Source organism: Leucopleurus acutus, assembly GCF_964270905.1.
Source record: "Leucopleurus acutus genome assembly, chromosome: X".
In the NCBI taxonomy this organism is placed as follows: domain Eukaryota; kingdom Metazoa; phylum Chordata; class Mammalia; order Artiodactyla; family Delphinidae; genus Leucopleurus; species Leucopleurus acutus.
The window spans coordinates 51,936,122-51,954,900 of NC_139148.1; the positions used below are offsets into that span (position 1 = coordinate 51,936,122).

The 18,779-nt window shown below is 41.7% G+C and overlaps 1 long non-coding RNA gene and 2 pseudogenes across 3 annotated transcripts; 1 reads left to right on the forward strand and 2 right to left on the reverse strand.

The window, feature by feature from the left end:
* Positions 1–2,418: 2,418 nt before the first annotated feature.
* LOC309977762 lies at positions 2,419–2,563 on the reverse strand. The gene is made up of 2 exons (XR_014327097.1): positions 2,484–2,563; positions 2,419–2,451 (listed from the first exon to the last, which is right to left on the reverse strand). It is a non-coding gene; the product is annotated as an uncharacterized lncRNA (long non-coding RNA).
* Positions 2,564–12,466: 9,903 nt separating this feature from the next.
* Positions 12,467–13,616, reverse strand: LOC309978567 (germ cell-less protein-like 1; annotated as a pseudogene). The gene has a single exon. The product of its transcript is annotated as a germ cell-less protein-like 1 (transcript).
* Positions 13,617–14,946: 1,330 nt separating this feature from the next.
* On the forward strand, positions 14,947–16,452 carry LOC309978568 (germ cell-less protein-like 1; annotated as a pseudogene). Its single transcript has one exon. The product of its transcript is annotated as a germ cell-less protein-like 1 (transcript).
* Positions 16,453–18,779: the final 2,327 nt, after the last annotated feature.

Consider the following 18,779-nt stretch of genomic DNA (forward strand, 5'->3'; position numbering starts at 1 on the left):
AAAGGGTGGAACCCTATGTGGGCTCATAAAATATGAATGCCTTAGGTGTCATGTTACTAGCTAAACAGATGATGACATTGGAACATTGGATCTTGTTTCAATGCACTTATTTCAATGTGTTTTTTACTGACCCCAATTCAACATTTCATATTTAATCCCATGGTTTGTGTTGTGTACTTATATAAAATAGGTACATTTTTGTCGGAGGGGAAGATGACAGAAGAGTAAGACGTGGAGATCACCTTCCTCCACACAGACACACAAGGAATACATCTACACGTGGAACAACTCATATAGAACACCTACTGAATGCTGGCCGAAGACTTCAGACTTCCCAAAAGACAAGAAACTCCCCAGGTACCTGTGTAGGGCAAAAGAAAAAACAGAGACAAAAGAATAGGACCAGGACCTGCACCAGTGGCAGGGAGCTGTGAAGGAGTAAAGGTTTCCACACAGTAGGAAGCCCCTTCACGGGCAGAGACTGCAGGTGGCAGGGGGGGAGCTTCGGAGCCCCAGAGGAGAGTGCAGCAACAAGGGTGTGGAGGGCAAAATGGGGAGATTCCCGTACAGAAGATCGGTGCCGACTGGCACTCACCAGCCCAAGAGGTTTGTCTGCTCACATGCTGGGGCAGGCGGGGCTGCGAGCTGAGGCTCCAGCTTTGATCAGAGCGCAGGGAGAGGACTGGGATTGGTGCCGTGAACACAGCCTGAAGGGGTTAGTGCACAACAGCTAGCCAGGAGGGAGTCCGGGAAAAGGTCTGGAGCTGCAGAAGAGGCAAGGGACTTTTTCTTCCCTCTTTGTTTCCTGGTGCCCGAGGAGAGGGGATTAAAAGCACTGCTTAAAGGAGCTCCAGAGATGGGCGCAAGCTGCGGCCATAAGCGTAGACCCCAGAGACGAGCAGGAGATGCCAAGTCTGCTGCTGCCACTACCAAGAGGCCTGTGTGCGAGCACTGGTCACTGTCCACACCTCCCTTCCGGGGAGCCTGAGCAGCCCGCCACTGCCAGGTTCCCGTGATCCAGGGACAACTTCCCTGGGAGAACGCACGGCGAGCCTCAGACTGGTGCAACGTCACGCCAGCCTCTGCCATCACAGGCTCACTCTGCACTCTGTGCCCCTCGCTCCCCGCGGCCTGAGTGAGCCAGAGTCCCCGAATCAGTGGCTCCTTTATCCCCATCCAGTTTGAGCAGAAAAACAGACGCCCTCCGGAGACCTACGTGCGGAGGTGGGGCCAGATCCAAAGCTGAGCCCCTGGGAGCTGTGAGAACAAAGAAAAGAAAGGGAAATCTCTCCCAGCAGCCTCAGAAGCAGGGGATTAAAGCTCCACAATCAACTTGATGTACCCTGCATCTGTGGAATACATGAATAGACAACGAATCATCCCAAATTGAGGAGGTGGACTTTGAGAGCAAGATTTATGATTTTTACCCCTTTTCCTTTTTTTGTGGGTGTGTAGGTGTATGCTTCTGTGTGAGATTTTGTCTGTATAGCTTTGCTTCCACCATTTGTCCTAGGGTTCTATCCGTCTGTTTTTATTTTAATTTTTTTTCTTAATAATTATTTTTTATTTCAATAACTTTTATTTTACTTTATCTTCTTTTGTTCTTTCTTTCTTTCCTTCCTTCCCTCCTTTAGATAACGAATCATCCCAAATTGAGGAGGCGGACTTTGAGAGCAAGATTTATGATTTTTTCCTCTTTTCCTCTTTTTGTGAGTGTGTATGTGTATGTCTCTGTATGAGATTTTGTCTGTATAGCTTTGCTTCCACTATTTGTCCTAGGGTCCTATCTGTGCGTTTTTGTTTTGTTTAATTCTGTTTTAATTTTTTTCTAAATAATTATTTTTTAATTTAATAATTTTATTATATTTTACTTTATCTTCTTTCTTTTTTATTTTTCTTCCTTCCCTCCTTCTTTCCTTCCTTCCTTCCTTTCTCCCTCCCTCCATCCCTCCCTCCCTCGCTCCTTTCTTTCTTTCCTTCTTTCCTTCTTTTCTTCTCTTCCTTCCTTCCTTCCTTCCTTCCTTCCTTCCTTCCTTCCTTCCTTTCTTTCTTTCTTTCTTTTGAGAGCAAGATTTATGATTTTTCCCCTTTTCCTCTTTTTGTGAGTGTGTATGCTTCTGTGTGAGATTTTGTATGTATAGCTTTGCTTCCACCATTTGTCCTAGGATTCTGTCCATCCGTTTTTGTTTGTTTGTTTGTTTTTAAAATTTTTTAATAATTATTTTGTAATTTAATAAATTTATTAAACTTTATTTTACTTTATCTTCTTTCTTTTTTCTTTTTTCCTTCCTTACCTCCTTCCTTCCTTCCTTACATCCTCCTTCCGTCCCTCCCTCCCTCCCTCCTTTTTTCTTTCCTTCTTTCCTTCTTTTCTTCACCCTTTCTTCCTTCCTTCCTTCCTTCCTTCCTTCCTTCCACCCTTCCTTCCTTCCTTCCTTCCTTCCTTCCTTCCTTCCTTTCTTTCTTTCTTTCTTCCTTCGTACTTCTACTAATTCTTTCTCTGTACATTTTCTCCCTTTTATTCTGAGCCGTGTGGATGAAAAGCTAGTGGTGTTGCACCCAGTAGTCAGTGCTGTGCATCTGATGTGGGAGAGCCAACTTCAGGACACTGGCCAAGAAGAGACTTCCAGCTCCACATAATATCAAATGGCAAAAATCTCCCAGATATCTCCATCTCAATGCCAGCACCCAGCTTCACTCAACGACCAGGAAGCTACAATGTTGGACACCCTATGCCAAACAACTAGCAAAACAGAAACACAACCCCACCCATTAGCAGAGAGGCTGCCTAAAACAATAATAAGTAAACAGACACCCCAAAACACACCGCCAAAAGTGGACCTGCCCACCAGAAAGATAAGATCCAGCCTCATCCACCAGAACACAGGCACTAGTCCCCTCCACCAGGAAGCCTACACAACCCACTGAACAAACTTTTGCCACTGGGGACAGATACAAAAAACAACGGGAACTATGAAACTGCAACCTGCAAAAAGGAGACCCCAAACACAGTAAGATAAGCAAAATAAGAAGACAGAAAAACACACTGCAGATGAAGGAACAAGATAAAATCCACCAGATCTAACAAATGAAGAGGAAATAGGCAGTCTACCAGAAAAAGAATTCAGAATAATGATAGTAAAGATGATCCACAATCTTGGAAATAGAATGGACAAAATGCAAGAAACATTTAACAAGGATTTAGAAGAAATAAAGATGAAACAAGCAATGATGAACAACACAATAAATGAAATGAAAAATACTCTACATGGGATCAATAGCAGAATAACTGAGGCAGAAGAACGGATAAGTGACCTGGAAGATAAAATACTGGAAATAACTACTGCAGAGCAGAATAAAGAAAAAGAATGAAAAGAACTGAGGACAGTCTCAGAGACCACTGGGACAACATTAAATGCACCAACATTCGAATTATAGGGGTTCCAGAAGAAGAAGAGAAAAAGAAAGAGACTGAGAAAATATTTGAAGAGATTATAGTTGAAAAGTTCCCTAATATGGGAAAGGAAATAGTTAATCAAGTCCAGGAAGCACAGAGAGTCCCATACAGGATAAATACAAGGAGAAATATGCCAGGCCACATATTAATCAAACTGTCAAATATTAAGTTCAAAGAAAGCATATTAAAAGCAGCAAGGGAAAACCCACAGATAACACACAAGGAATCCCCTTAAGGTTAATGGCTCATCTCTCAGCAGAAACTCTGCAAGACAGAAGGGAGTGGCAGGACATACTGAAAGTGATGAAGGAGAAAACCCTGCAACCAAGAATACTGTACCCAGCAAGGATCTCATTGAGATTTGATGGAGAAATTAAAATGTTTACAGACAAGCAGAAGCTGAGAGAGTTCAGCACCACAAAACCAGCTTCACAACAAATGCTAAAGGAACTTCTCTAGGCAAGAAACACAAGAGAAGGAAAAGACCTACAATAAAAAAACCCAAAACTATTTAGAAAATGGGAATACACACATACATATCAATAATTACCTTAAAGATAAATGGACTGAATGGTCCCACCAAAAGACACAGATTGGCTGAATGGATACAAAAACAAGACCCATATATATGCTGTCTACAAGAGACCCACTTCAGACCTAGAGACACATACAGAGTCAAAGTAAGGGGTTGTAGAAAGATATTCCACGCAAACAGAAACCCAAATAAAGCTGGAGTAGCAATTCTCATATAAAACAAAATAGACTTTACAATAAAGACTATTAGAAGAGACAAAGACAGATACTACATAATGATCAAGGGATCGATCCAAGAAGAAGATATAACAACTGTAAATATTTATGCACCCAACACAGGAGCATCTCAACACATAAGGCAAATGCTCAAAGCCATAAAAGGGGAAATCGACAGTAACACATTCATAGTAGGGGACTTTAACACCCCACTTTCAACAATAGACAGATCATCCAAAATGAAAATAAATAAGGAAACACAAGCTTTAAGTGACACATTAAACAAGTTGGACTTAACTGATATTTATAGGACACTCCATCCAAAAACAACAGAATACACATTTTTCTCCAGTGCATATGGAACATTCTCCAGGATAGATCATATCTTGGGTCACAAATCAAGCCTTGGTAAATTTAAGAAAATTGAAATAGTATCAAGTATCTTTTCTGAACACAATGCTATGAGACTAGATATCAATTACAGGAAAAGATCTGTAAAAAATACAAACACATGGAGGCTAAACAATACACTACTTAATAACGAAGAGATCACTGAAGAAATCAAAGAGGAAATAAAAAAATACCTAGAAACAAATGACAATGGAGACACGACAACCCGAAACCTATGGGATGCAGGAAAACCAGTTCTAAGAGGGAAGTTTATAGCAATACAAGTCTATCTTAAGAAAGAGAAAACATCTCGAATAAATAACATAAACTTGCATCTAAAGCAATTAGAGAAAGAAGCACAAGAAAACCCAAAGTTAGCAAAAGGAAAGAAATCATAAAAATTACATCAGAAATAAATGAAAAAGAAATGAAGGAAGTGACAGCAAAGATCAATAAAACTAAAACCTCATTCCTTGAGAAGATAAACAAAATTGATAAGCCACTAGCCAGACTCATCAAGAAAAAAAGGGAGAAGACTCAAATCAATAGAATTAGAAATGAAAAAGGAGAAGTAATAACTGACACTGCCGAAATACAAAGGATCATGAGAGATTAATGCAAGCAACTCTATGCCAATAAAATTGACAACCTGGAAGAAATGGACAAATTCTTAGAAATGCACAACCTGCCAAGACCGAATCAGGAAGTAATAGAAAATATGAACAGACCAGGCACAAGCACTGAAATTGAAACTTTGATTACAAATCTTCCAACAAACCAAAGCCCAGGACCAGATGGCTTCACAGGCGAATTCTATCAAACATTTAGAGAAGACCTAATACCTATCCTTCAGACTCTTCCAAAATATAACAGAGGGAGGAACACTCCCAAACTCATTCTACGAGGCCACCATCACCTTGATATCAAAACCATACAAGGATGTCACAAAGAAAGAAAACTACAGGCCAATTTCACTGATGAACATAGATGCAAAAATCCTCAACAAAATACTAGCAAACAGAATCCAAGAGCACATTAAAAGGATCATACACCATAATCAAGTGGGGTTTCTTCCAGGAATGCAAGAATTCTTCAAAGATGCAAATCAATCAATGAGACAAACAATATTAATAAATTGAAGGAAAAAAAATATGATCATCTCTATAGATGCAGAGAAAAGATTCGACAAAATTCAACCCCAATTTAAGATAAAAACCTAGCAGAAAGTAGGCATAGAGGGAACTTTCCTCACAATCAGAGAAGAAAAGGAACTAAAAGTAATCCAAATCAGAAAAGAAGAAGTAAAGCTGTCACTCTTTGCAGATGACATGATACTATACATGGAGAATCCTAAAGATGCTACCAGAAAACTACTAGAGCTAGTCAATGAATGTGGTAAAGTATCAGGATACAAAATTAATGCACAGAAATCTCTGGCATTCTTATACACTAATGATGAAAAATTTGAAAATGAAATCAAGAAAACACTCCCATTTACCACTGCAACAAAAAGAATAAAATATCTAGGAATAAACCTACTAAGGAGACAGCAGACCTGTATGCAGAAAATTATAAGACACTGATGAAAGAAATCAAATATGATACAAATAGATGGAGAGATATACCATGTTCTTGGATTGGAAGAATCAACATTGTGAAAATGACTCTACTACCCAAAGCAATCTACAGATTCATTGCAATCCCGATCAAACTACCACTGTCATTTTTCACAGAAGTAGAAAAAAAACTTTCACAATTTGTACAGAAACACAAAAGACCCCGAATAGCCAAAGCAAATTTCAGAAGGAAAAACGGAGCTGGAGGAATCAGGCTCCCTGACTTCAGACTATACTACAAAGCTACAGTAATCAAGACAGTATGGTACTGGCAAAAAAGAGAAAGGTAGATCAGTGGAGCAGGATGGAAAGCCCAGAGATAAACACACGTACATATGTCATCTTATCTTTGATAAAGGAGGCAAGCATATACAGTGGAGAAAAGACAGCCTCTTCAATAAGTGGTGCTGGGAAAACTGGACAGGTACATGTAAAAGTATGAGCTTATATCACTCCCTAACACCATAGACAAAAATAAGCTCAAAATGGCTTAAAGACCTAAATGTAAGGCCAGAAACTCTCAAACTCTTAAAGGAAAATATCGGCAGAACAGTCTACGACATAAATCACAGCATGATCCTTTTTGACCCACCTCCTAGAGAAATGGAAACAAAAACAAAAGTAAACAAATGGAACCTAATGAAACTTCAAAACTTTTGCACAGAAAAGGAAACCATAAACAAGACCAAAAGACAACCCACAGAATGGGAGAAAATATTTGCAAATGAAGCAACAGACAAAGGATTAATTTCCAAAGTTTACAAGCAGCTCATGCCACTCAATAACAAAAAAACAAACAAGCGAATCCAAAAATGGGCAGAAGACCTAAATAGACATTTCTCCAAAGAAGATATACAGACTGCCAAGAAGCACATGAAAGCATGCTCAACGTCATTAATCATTAGAGAAATGCAAATCAAAACTACAATGAAATATCATCTCACACCACTCAGAATGGCCATCATCAAAAATTCTAGAAACAATAAATTTTGGAGAGGGTGTGGAGAAAAGGGAATACTCTTGCACTGCCAGTGGGAATGTGAATTGGTACAGCCACTATGAAGAACAGTATGGATGTTCCTTAAAAAACTACAAATAGAACTACCATATGACCCAGCAATCCCAGTACTGGGCATATACCCTGGGACAACTATAATTCAAAAATATTATATACCAAAATATTCATTGCAGCTCTATTTCCAGTAGCCCAGAGATGGAAACAACCCAAGTGTCCATCATCGGATGAATGGATAAAGAAAATGTGCCACATATATACAATGGAATATTACTCAGCCATAAAAAGAAATGAAATTGAGCTATTTGTAATGAGGTGGGTAGAACAAGAGTCTGTCGTACAGAGTGAAGTAAGTCAGAAAGAGAAAGACAAATACCGTATGCTAACACATATATACGGAATTTAAGAAAAAAAAAGTCATGAAATACCTAGGGGTAAGACAGGAATAAAGACACAGACTTACTTACGAAAGGACTTGAGGATATGGGGAGGGGGAAGGGTGAGCTGTGTCAAAGCGAGAGAGAGGCATGGACATATATACACTACCAAACTTAAGGTAGATAGCTAGTGGCAAGCAGCCCCATAGCACAGGGAGATCAGCTTGGTGTTTTGTGACCGCCTGGATGGGTGGGATAGGGAGGGTTGGAGGGAGGGAGACGCAAGAGGGAGGAGATATGAGAACATATGTATATGTATAACTGATTCACTTTGTTACAAAGCAGAAACTACACCCATTGTAAAGAAGTTATATCCCAATAAAGATGAAAAAGAAATAGGTGCATTTTGCTATTTTAACTCTCATCAGGCAGCTTCATGTCCAAGTTCTGTGGCTGAGACTTGGCAAGTACCTTCCTGTAGAACCTGTAACTAGACACTCTCTCTTGTTTTCCTTTTCCTCTTAAAAAAAGATGGTTCTCTTTTTCTAGCACATGATGGATCTTTCATTAAAATTCCAATGTCATCATTGTGCTGTTTATATATAGATCCTTTCCATAGTACCATACTTTACACTTGTCTGCTGTCTGTGTCCATCCCACCCACATCCCTGGGACACCATTTCTCCTTCATAGGCCATTGTTTATTTAGGTCTCTTATGTCTTTGAACATGAATGCTCACCTTTATCTTCTTTCAGCATCTGTCTCTGGGGGACCACTGGAAGGGAACGTAAGAGAAGAGCGTTTGTGTACTGAATTGTAATAACCTTTCATTCCTGTCTCCTTAAGACAGGCAGAGACAGAGACAGACTATCAAAAGATGTAACAGAGCCAGAAGCAGAAACAGCCAGAGACAGGACAGCCTGACAGAAAAACAGAGACAGCTGGTTGGGCAGGCTGAGAAACTCCAACAGATGGACAGAGCCAGATATTACACCTCCTCCCCAAAAAGAGACAGGTAGAAAGGGATACACAGAAAGGGGCAGAAACAGACAGTTAGAAATAGATAGAGAGAGAGACAGGGAGGCAGAGAAAGACAGAACCAGACAGGGACAGACAGACACATGTACAAACTAAGACAGAGAGCGACAGTTACAGACAGAGACAGGGAGATAGGCCGAGGCTGATAGGGACAGATGGAAAGACAGAGACAGAAAGACTGAGAGACAGATGCAGAGACAGAGAAAGACAGAGAGAGAGGCACATTGCAATGGAGACGTAGAGATAGTGATGGAGTGAGACAAAGACAGAGACAGAGAGAGAGGGAAGGAGGGAGAGAGAGAGAGGAGAGGGACAGAGAGAGAGCAACAGAGACAGAGGCAGAGACAGATTGAGACAGAGACAGACCGAGACAGAAAGGGAAAGACAGAGACAGACAAATGGAGAAAGAGACACATGGACACACAGAGATACAGAAACAGACGGATATAGGAACACCAGAGAGATACAGAGACAGTGACAGAAAGATTGAGAGCCAGACAGACACAGTCAGACAGGAACAGATTTTCAGAGACAGAGGGAAACAGAAAGATAGGGACGGTAAGACAGAGACAGAGAGTGACAAAGATAGACAGACTGAGAGAGAGACAGAGGTAGACAAAGACAGATGTAGACAGAGATAGACAGGGATGCAGACACAGACAATAGAGATGGAGATAGGGAATGACAGGGAGACAGAGACAGACATACATACAGGGAAAGACAGAGACAGGGATAAATCCTCATCATTGTCAAGGACTGCACTGTATCCCATAGGGGTACACCTCCCTTGGTGTGGTGTTTAGTTTGCTGTTATTTAGTGTGACTGTTTCCTGTAGCATTACCACGACTATACATCTGGTTCTGCCTCCCCATCTCCGCACGCCTTGACTAAGAGGCTACAAAACAGTGAGTGTCAAGTTCGGAGAAGCTCTCCTCCTCATCCTTAGCAGTCAAAAAGGAAAGAAAAATAAAATGAAGTAAAAAAATAGGGACTGATATTGCATAAATTGCCCAAACTGGCAAATGGCAACAGTCACGGATTGTGAGACTTTAAATGTTTATTAAATGAGTGTATTTCAGCTGTCACTGTGTGTACATTATTGAACATCTTTATATTGTAAACAGCAAAAAGCAATTTAAGAATTTAAAGTTAGTTGGGTAGGAAAACAAAAGCAGATCTCTCAGTCAAGGTGCCTTTCCAGATCAGCAGTCTCTGAATTTCCCAAGTGAGGATGGCTCTCTTTAGATGAAATGGCATCCTGGCCTTCAGCTCAAGAAAAAGCAATTGGTAATTGCTTAGAGATTTTTATATAAAGGAAGTGAAATTGTTACATAAAAAATAAATAATAATTTTTACCTTTTTGCTGAATCAATGACTTACTCTTTCCCCCAGTTTACTTATTAAAAAAATGTAATGAAGTTTATTGTTTGTAATTGGTTAGATATACAGAGTATAAGGGAGCCCTAGGAAAGGGGGTGGAATGAGAATTAAGCAGAAACATCAAAGGATGCAACAGCAGCTTCCTGATTGAACTTTCTTATAACTAACTCTTATGCAAGTATTACTCTAATACTAGTATGTGGTTTTGGAATAATGAAGCTTTTAAAACCTCCTTAAAGGGTAAAAATGAATGAATGAAGAAAGAAAACAAAAAAGAAAGTCAAAAGTAATTTGTTCACTGGATGACAAAGGATAAAATCTCATTGGTAAGAGAAATATAAGCAAATGGTAAGGAAAATTCTGGTTTCAACTAAATAAAACATTAAATCTGGTGATTATTCTTTTTAATTTATTTGTTCATCTTGTGTGTAGTGTTCACTCTCTTTCCAAACATGTATTTATTATTTTTATGGATTCTTAAACACAGCTCTCCATTCTTTGACCTTTTTTAACCACAAAAATCACTCAGTGAAATGCAAACAAGTAAGGCATTTAAAAGGGAATGGGATGGGGCCAGTTTGCAAGTTAGCAGTAATAAGAAACCAACATATTAAAATCAAGACTAGTGTATTTCTCCTTTTGTGACAAAAACACTTTCTACCTTATCCTTTTTTTTTTAACTTCTTTATTGGCGTATAATTGCTTTACAATTGTGTGTTAGTTTCTGCTTTATAACAAAGTGAATCAGTTATACATATACATATGTTCCCATCTCTCTCCCCTCTTGCGACTCCCTCCCTCCTACCCTCCCTATCCCACTCCTCCAAAGGTCACAAAGCACAGAGCTGATATCCTTGTGCTATGCGGCTGCTTCCCACTAGCTATCTACCTTACAGAGAGGGAAGGGTGAGCTGTGACAAAGCAAGAGAGAGGCATGGACATATATACACTAACATACCTTATCCTTTTGATTACCAGCCTGGACTGCTTGTCTTTTGATCACATTTCCAGATGCCAAGTAATTCCCACTATAATTCAAAGTATTCCGTTCCAGAGGTTACCAGTCCTGTTCTTAAGTGGGAAAGAGTCTTTCCAAATACAATTTGAACATCAAAGGTTTCTGAAGAGCAAAGGCCATCAACTTGCTTAAAGAGTACTTTCTCTGGGGCATAAATAATTCATGACTCTATGCCACAGTAAAACTATATTTAGTACAGGAATAATCTCACAGAATTAATCTGCTTATTTCCAGTCCACCCCCAATATAGGGTGTTATAATATTTGAAATGTTTCTCTGGGGTTAAAATGCTAGGGAAGTTTAAGTCTAACTAACATCAAGATATGCTTAGGTTCATAAAAAGAAATGAAATTGGGTTACTTGTAGTGAGGTGGATGGGACTAGAGTCAGTCATACAGAGTGAAGTAAGTCAGAAAGAGAAAAAAATGCCATATGCTAACACATATATATGGAATCTAAAACAAAATGGTTCTGATGAACTTAGGGACAGCACAGGAATAAAGATGATGATGTAGCAAATGGACTTGAGGACACGGGGAAGGGGAAGAGTAAGCTGGGAGGAAGTGTGAGAGTAGCATGGACATATATACACTACCAGATATAAAACAGATAGCTAGAGGGAAGCAGCTGCATAGCACAGGGAGATCAGCTTGGTGCTTTATGACCATCTTGAGGGCTGGGATAGAGAGGGTGGGAGGGAGACTCAAGAGGGAGGGGATATGGGTATATATGTATACATATACCTGATTCACTTTGCTATACAGAAGAAACCAACACAACATTGTAAAGAAATTATGATCCGATAAATATGTTTAAAAAAAGATATGCTTAGGTTGAAGAGCTACCAATAAAAAGAGGATCATCAGTGTGCTCCAGCGGATGTGCTTACACACTGAGAGACCATTGAAACCAAGTAGCAGCTCTAAACACACCAACTGAAAGAGAAATGAAACTTATTTTAACATTCATTTAATCAAACTAAAGGAAGCACATATTTTAAGAGAGTTTCACTAAGAGTAGTAGAGTAGGTAGGCTCACATATAGGTAGGTCACATATGGCTGTATAACATATGGTTATACTGCACTATTCAAGTCAATAGCTCTTTGTCTTCACAGAAATGATGGGCGGATCAGGCGGTGGTGGTGTCGATGGACCCTAAACCAGGAGGACAGGTTGCCACATTAACAGCCCAAATGAGTTCTGGAGGTGTTTGGGGGCTTCAAAATTTGTCCTCTTCATATGCTCAGGTAAACAATGTCAAGTATTATGAGCTACAGTTCAACAAAGCCTCTGACAGAGTTGGTTACCGCAGATGGGCAAGCCTGGTTGGTTCCATAGAAGGAGCTGGCATCTGGACGAAGCTGGTCATCCCTGACCCCAGGAAAGAGCTGCTCAGTTCTCTGAGCTTTTTTGCAGGGATCCTCACTCTGGGCAATGCCCCTCTTGGTGGAGGTATAAGAAGATACAGGCCACAAATATGGGGAAAACCACGTTGTGGTTTTCCAAGTTCACTACCTTGAGCTCTTGAGCCTTTCTCAGGGAAAGCATCTGGTATTTTGTGTCCTTCCTGAAAACGACTCTCCCAGCCCTGTCCAAGGAAGACAGGAGCAGGGAGAACACTACCATTCTCTGCCAGAGTAAGCTGACCTGACCCCGGGGCTGCAGGAATTGTTCAATGCACTGCACCGGAAAGTGATGTGTTAGTTGGCGTAGCACACCACCAGGTCCCAGCTGAAGTTGAAGCCTTCCCACCGCCAGCTGCACTGTTTGTCCCTGTGGAGTTGGCCCCCCGCACCGCATGTTGTTCCCCTGGGGTTCGGACACGTAGACATCCATGAGACAGAGCTTTCTGGTCTGCTCAGCCCGGAGGGGGACAAGCCAATGCTCTTTGTACACTGGAGACAGCCAAGCGGCAGGGATCATCGCATCCTGGCGGATGACGCGTGCCGATGTCAGGTCCCAGATTATGTAGGCAAGCCACAGCTACTGGAACAAAGGCTCTGCCCTGCTCGGTCTTAAGGAGAGGGGTGCCGTCCAAATCCCTCCTGGACCTGGCAAACCACGAGTCGTTGTCAAATAATAGGGCTCTGTGTGGGCCCCTCCATATCGGCTGCAGCTGCAAGAATATTCAGTTTTTCAACATGGTTTACAAGTCCATCTCCACCTCCATCACCAAGAGCTCTGAAGAGGCAATGACCGCTTTCATGAGATCCAGGCTGACATCTCACAATAGCTCCTAACTACACTGGGTCATCACGTTGTCCAGCAGCCACTGAAGACACATGGTCCTGATGTTCTGGGGTCCATAGCTTTCAGCAGAGTTGTAGTAGCTGCACATGGTCTGGGCACTACAGTCTCTTCATGACCTCCCCGCACTGCTGAATCAGCTCGTCCAGTTGCAGCATGCTGGCTGTGGCCAGGATGGCGACGACTCGTCTGGGTGAGATGAGCATGGAGTCTTGGTACAGGGAACCTAAAGCCTCGTGCAGTGCCTCACGATCAATGTTCTCGTCAGGCATCTGCAACTCTATAGTATCCATGCCAAGCACTCCTGCCAAGCACCACTGAACATGCAGCCTTTATGTAGACCCTCTTATCAGCTCCTCTGTAAAGTTATATAACAGAGAATATTAAAAATGTAACATATGGTTATACTGCACTATTCAAATTATGTAAATATTCTCCTTAGGCAGGGTCAAATGATCTTAGAGGCTTGCCATTTTCAAGAGGTTTTTGTTTGTTAGTAGTTTCCCTTAAATTGTACTTTCCTTGTCATTGAAAGATCCAGATTCTCTCTGCAACACATCATTTGTTTAGCATATTACACTTGTCGGTGCAGTATTTAATATTTTCCATTTCTGCAAAAATGGAAAACCATCCCATTCATTCCTCATTTACTTTCACTGTAAGTTTGTTACTTGCTAAGCCTTGTGTGTGGTGCTGGTAATCCAAAGTCCTTGCCTCAAACATTCAAAAATCTAGGAGTGAAAAATAATACAATGAAATAACTGCAGCCATATGGGGAGAAATGTTTGATCAAGGCCTGATGGGAGTACAGTTGAAGAAAGATATATATCTGCCTTGGAGGTGTGAAAAACGGTGGTCTTTGATCCAGATCTCAGACCACGAGGAATGAGTAGTTGTTTGCAAGAAACAAGGAAAGTGCCAACAGAGAGCTCAAGATGTTCAAACAGGTGGAGAGGGAACAAAAATAAAAACATTAAAAAATGCTAAAAGTATCTTGGGAACTTAAGATCTTCCCCCAAACTAAAGGTATGTGTGCCTATGGAAAATGGAGGCATGAGCTCTGAGAAGCTGATTTGGATGCACATGTGCAAGCACGTGCACACGGGCACTCACACACACAGAGTTCTAAATGATTCTATAATTGGCAATGCTATTTTAAAATAAAAGTTAAAGACCAAAGCAAAGACTGAGGCAAAATTGCCACTTTTATCACAAAAAAATGGTTTCACAGCTCAAGTGATGAGATAGCCTAAGAAGTTAATTATGGAAATTAAGGTGCCTAGAAGATAGAGCTGGGACCAAGATGTAATTCTCCATAAAGGAATGATCACTAACTCTTTTAGATGAGGAAGAGCGAATTGTGTTCTTCAAATTAATGGGGAAAATTTGCACACAAAGTCCTCTGTTCCACCATCATCATATGAAGGGAGCCTGAGAGTTATCATTCCAGGAGGGAAAGATAAACAGAGTGGAATCCCTGGTATGCAGTGCCCTTATCCGGCGCAGTGGGGCCTAGTGGGTGTGGCTTAGCATTCGTCCCAGAGGACGTTAGAGCAAACGTCATCTGTACCCAGCAGCACTCTGGGCTGAGCTAGTGCCCGTGGTAACGGCGCCTGGGGAGGAAGCTTGTCCACTGCACCACTGAGGTATAGGCCATGGGAGCACGAAGCAGTTGGATGCCATGGCACTGGGGGCGGCGTGCCCCAGAGGAACCAGGTGCCACTGGGGAGGAGGAGGAGGCTGAGGAGGCAGTAGTGGCAGAGAGAGAGGAAGGGAAGGAGAGCGAAGAGGCCAGACCCGCCACCAGTCAGGTGAGCCACAAGCGGAAGACAGGCCCATGGGGGCCGCTCACAAAAGCGCCCCACCGGAAACATGCTAAAGATTGTTCAGGGTCCATTTATGAGGCACTCTTCCTGAGAGGAGAAGAGAGTGACGTGCGGATCCGCGCACTGGGGGAGGAGTGGAACTTGCATTGGGTCTACTTGTGCCAGTCAGGGTACTTTGCTAGCAGGTTCAGTGGTGCTTGGCAGGAGACAACCATGGATACTATAGAGTTGCAGATGCCTGACGTGAATATTGATCGCGAGGCACTGCACGAGGCTTTAGGTTCCCTGTACTGAGACTCCATGCTCATACCACCCGGTCGAGTCTTCGCCATCCCGGCCACAGCCAGCACGCTGCAGCTGGACGAGCCGATTCAGCAGTGCGGGAAGGTCATGAAGGAGACTGTCAGTGCCGAGACCGTGTGCAGCTACTACTACTCTGCTGAAAGTTACAGACTCCAGAACATCAGGACCATGTGTCTTCAGTGGCTGCTGGACAACATGATGACCCAGTGTAGTGAGGAGCTATTGTGAGAAGTCAGCCTGGATCTCATGAAAGAGGTCATTGCCTCTTCAGAGCTCTTGATGATGGAGGTGGAGATGGACGTGTACACCATGCTGAAAAAGTGGATGTTCTTGTAGCTGCAGCCGACATGGAGGGGCCCACGCAGGGCCCTATTGCCTGACAATGACTCGTGGTTTGCCAGGTCCAGGAGGGAGTCGGAGGGCACCCCTTTCCTGAAGACCGAGCAGGGCAGAGACTTCGTGCCGATGTTCCAGCAGCTACGGGTTGCCTACATAATCTGGGACCTGACGTCAGCACACGTCATCCACCAGGATGCACTGATCCCTGCCGCTTGGCTGTCCCAGGTGTACAAAGAGCATTGGCTTGGCCTCCTCCGGGCTGAGCAGACCAGAAAGCTCTGGCCCCTGGACGTCTAGATGTCTGACCCCCAGGGGAAGAGCATGCGGTGTGGGGGCCAGCTCCACAGGGACAAGCAGTGCAGCTGGCAGTGGGAAGGCTTCAACTTCAGCTGGGACCTGGTGGTGTGCTACGTCAACCAGCACATCATTTTCTGGTGCAGCGCAGTGAACAAGTCCTGCAGCCTCAGGGTCAGCTTACTCTGGCAGAGAATGGTTGCGTTCCGCCTGCACCTGTTTTCCTTGGACAGGGCAGTGAGAGTCGTTTTCAGGAAGGACACAAAATACCTGATGCTTTCCCTGAGAAGGGGTCAAGTGATAGACGTAGTGAACTTGGAAAACCAAGACGTGATTTTCCCCATATATGTGGCCTGTAACTTCCTGTATCTCCACCGACAAGGACATTGTCCAGAGTGAGGACCCCTGCAAAAGAGCTCAGAGAACTGAGCAGCTCTTTTCTGGGCTCAGGGAGGACCAGCTTGGTCCAGATACCAGCTCCTTCTGTGGGACAAACCAGGCTTGCCATCTCTGACAACTAACTCTGTCAGAGGCTTTGTTGAACTGTAGCTCATAATACTTGACATTGTTTACCTGAGCATATGAAAAGGACAAATTTGGAAGCCACTCAAGCACTGCTAGAATGCATTTGGGCTGCTAATATGGCAAACTGTCCTCCTGGTTTAGGATCCATCGACACTCCCCGTCTCACGCATCATTTCTGTGAAGACAAAGAGCTATTGACTTTAGATGAAACTGTGAGCCTACTTACTCTACTACTCTTAGTGAAACTCTCTTAAAATATGTGTTTCCTTTAGTTTGATTAAATGAATGTTAAAATAAGTTTCATTTCTCTTTCAGTTGGTGTGTTTAGAGCTGCTACATGATTTCCATGGTCTCTCACTATGTGAGCACACCACCCAGACCACACAGATGAACTCCTTTTTATTGGTTTCTCTTCAACCTAAGCAAATCTTTTTTTAAAAAAATATTTATTGGAGCATAATTTCTTTACAGTGTTGTGTTGGTTTCTGCTGTATAACAAAGTGAATCCCCATATCCCCCATATGGGATATCCCATAACCCCTCCCCGTTCTGTCTCCCTCCCACCCACCCTATCCCACCCCTCTAGGGAGTCATAAATCACCAAGCTGATCTCCCTGTGCTATGCAGCTGCTTCCCACTAGCTATCTGTTTTACATTTGGTAATGTATATATGTGAATGCTACTCTCTCATTTCGTCCCAGCTTACTCTTTCCCTTCCCCTTGTCCTCAAGTCCATTCTCTACAGCAGTGTCTTTATTCCTGTGCTGCACCTAGGTTCATCAGAACCTTTTTTTTTTTTTAGATTCCATATATATGTGTTAGCATATGGCATTTATTTTCTCTTTCTGACCTACTTCACTCTTTATGACAGACTCTAGGCCCATCCACCTCACTACAAATAACCCAATTTCATTTCTTTTTATGAACCTAAGCATATCTTGATGTTAGTTAGACTTAAACTTCCCTAGCATTTTAACCCCAGAGAAACATTTCAAATATTATAACACCCTATATTGGGGGTGGAGTGGAAATAAGCAGATTAATTCTGTGAGATTATTCCTGTACTAAATATAGTTTTACTGTGGCATAGAGTCATGAATTATTTATGCCCCAGAGAAAGTACTCTTTAAGCAAGTTGATGGCCTTTGCTCTTCAGAAACCTTTGATGTTCAAATTGTATTTGGAAAGACTCTTTCCCACTTAAGAACAGGACTGGTAACCTCTGGAACGGAATGCTTTGAATTATAGTGGGAATTACTTGGCATCTGGAAATGTGATCAAAAGACAAGCAGTCCAAGCCAACAATCAAAAGGATAAGGAAGAAGGTGATTTTTGTCACAAAAGGTGAAAACACAATAGTCATAATTTAAATATGTTGGTTTCTTATTACTGCTAAGTTGCAAACTGGCCCCATCCCTTTCCCTTTTAAGTGCCCTACTTGTAGGCATTTCACTGAGGGATTTTTGCGGTTAAAGAAGGTCAAAGAATGGAAATCTCTGTTTAAGAATCCATACAATTAATAAATACATGCTTGGAAAGAATGTGAAATGTTCATACAAGATGAACAAATAAATTAAAAAGAATAATCACCAGATTTAATGTTTTATTTAGTTGAAACCAGAATTTTCCTTACTGTTTGCTTATATTTCTCTTTCCAATGAGATTTTATCCTTTGTCATCCAGTGAACAAATTACATTTGACTTTCCTTTTTTTTTCTTTCTTCATTCATTCATTAATTTATTCATTTTTACCCTTTACGGAGGTTTTAAAGGTTTCATTATCCCAAACCCACATACTAGTATTAGAGTAATACTTACATAACAGTTAGTTTTAAGAAATAGTTCATTCAGGAAGCTGCTGTTGCATCCTTTCATGTTTGTGCTTAATTTCTCATTCCGCCCCACTTCCCAGTGCTCCCTTATACTCTGTATATCTAACCAATTACAAACAATAAACTTCATTACATTTTTTTAAATAAGTAAACTGGGGGAAAGAGTAAGTCATTGATTCAGTAGAAAGGCAAAAATTATTATTTATTGTTTATGTAACAATTTCACTTCCTTTATATAAAATCTCTAAGCAATTTCCAATTTCCACTTCGAGGTTATCCAGGCAACCTATGTATTCAGAAGTAGAAAGAAATGTAAAATTTACTTGGGGCAACTGATTATAGGACAGCACTATCTAACAGAACTCTCTA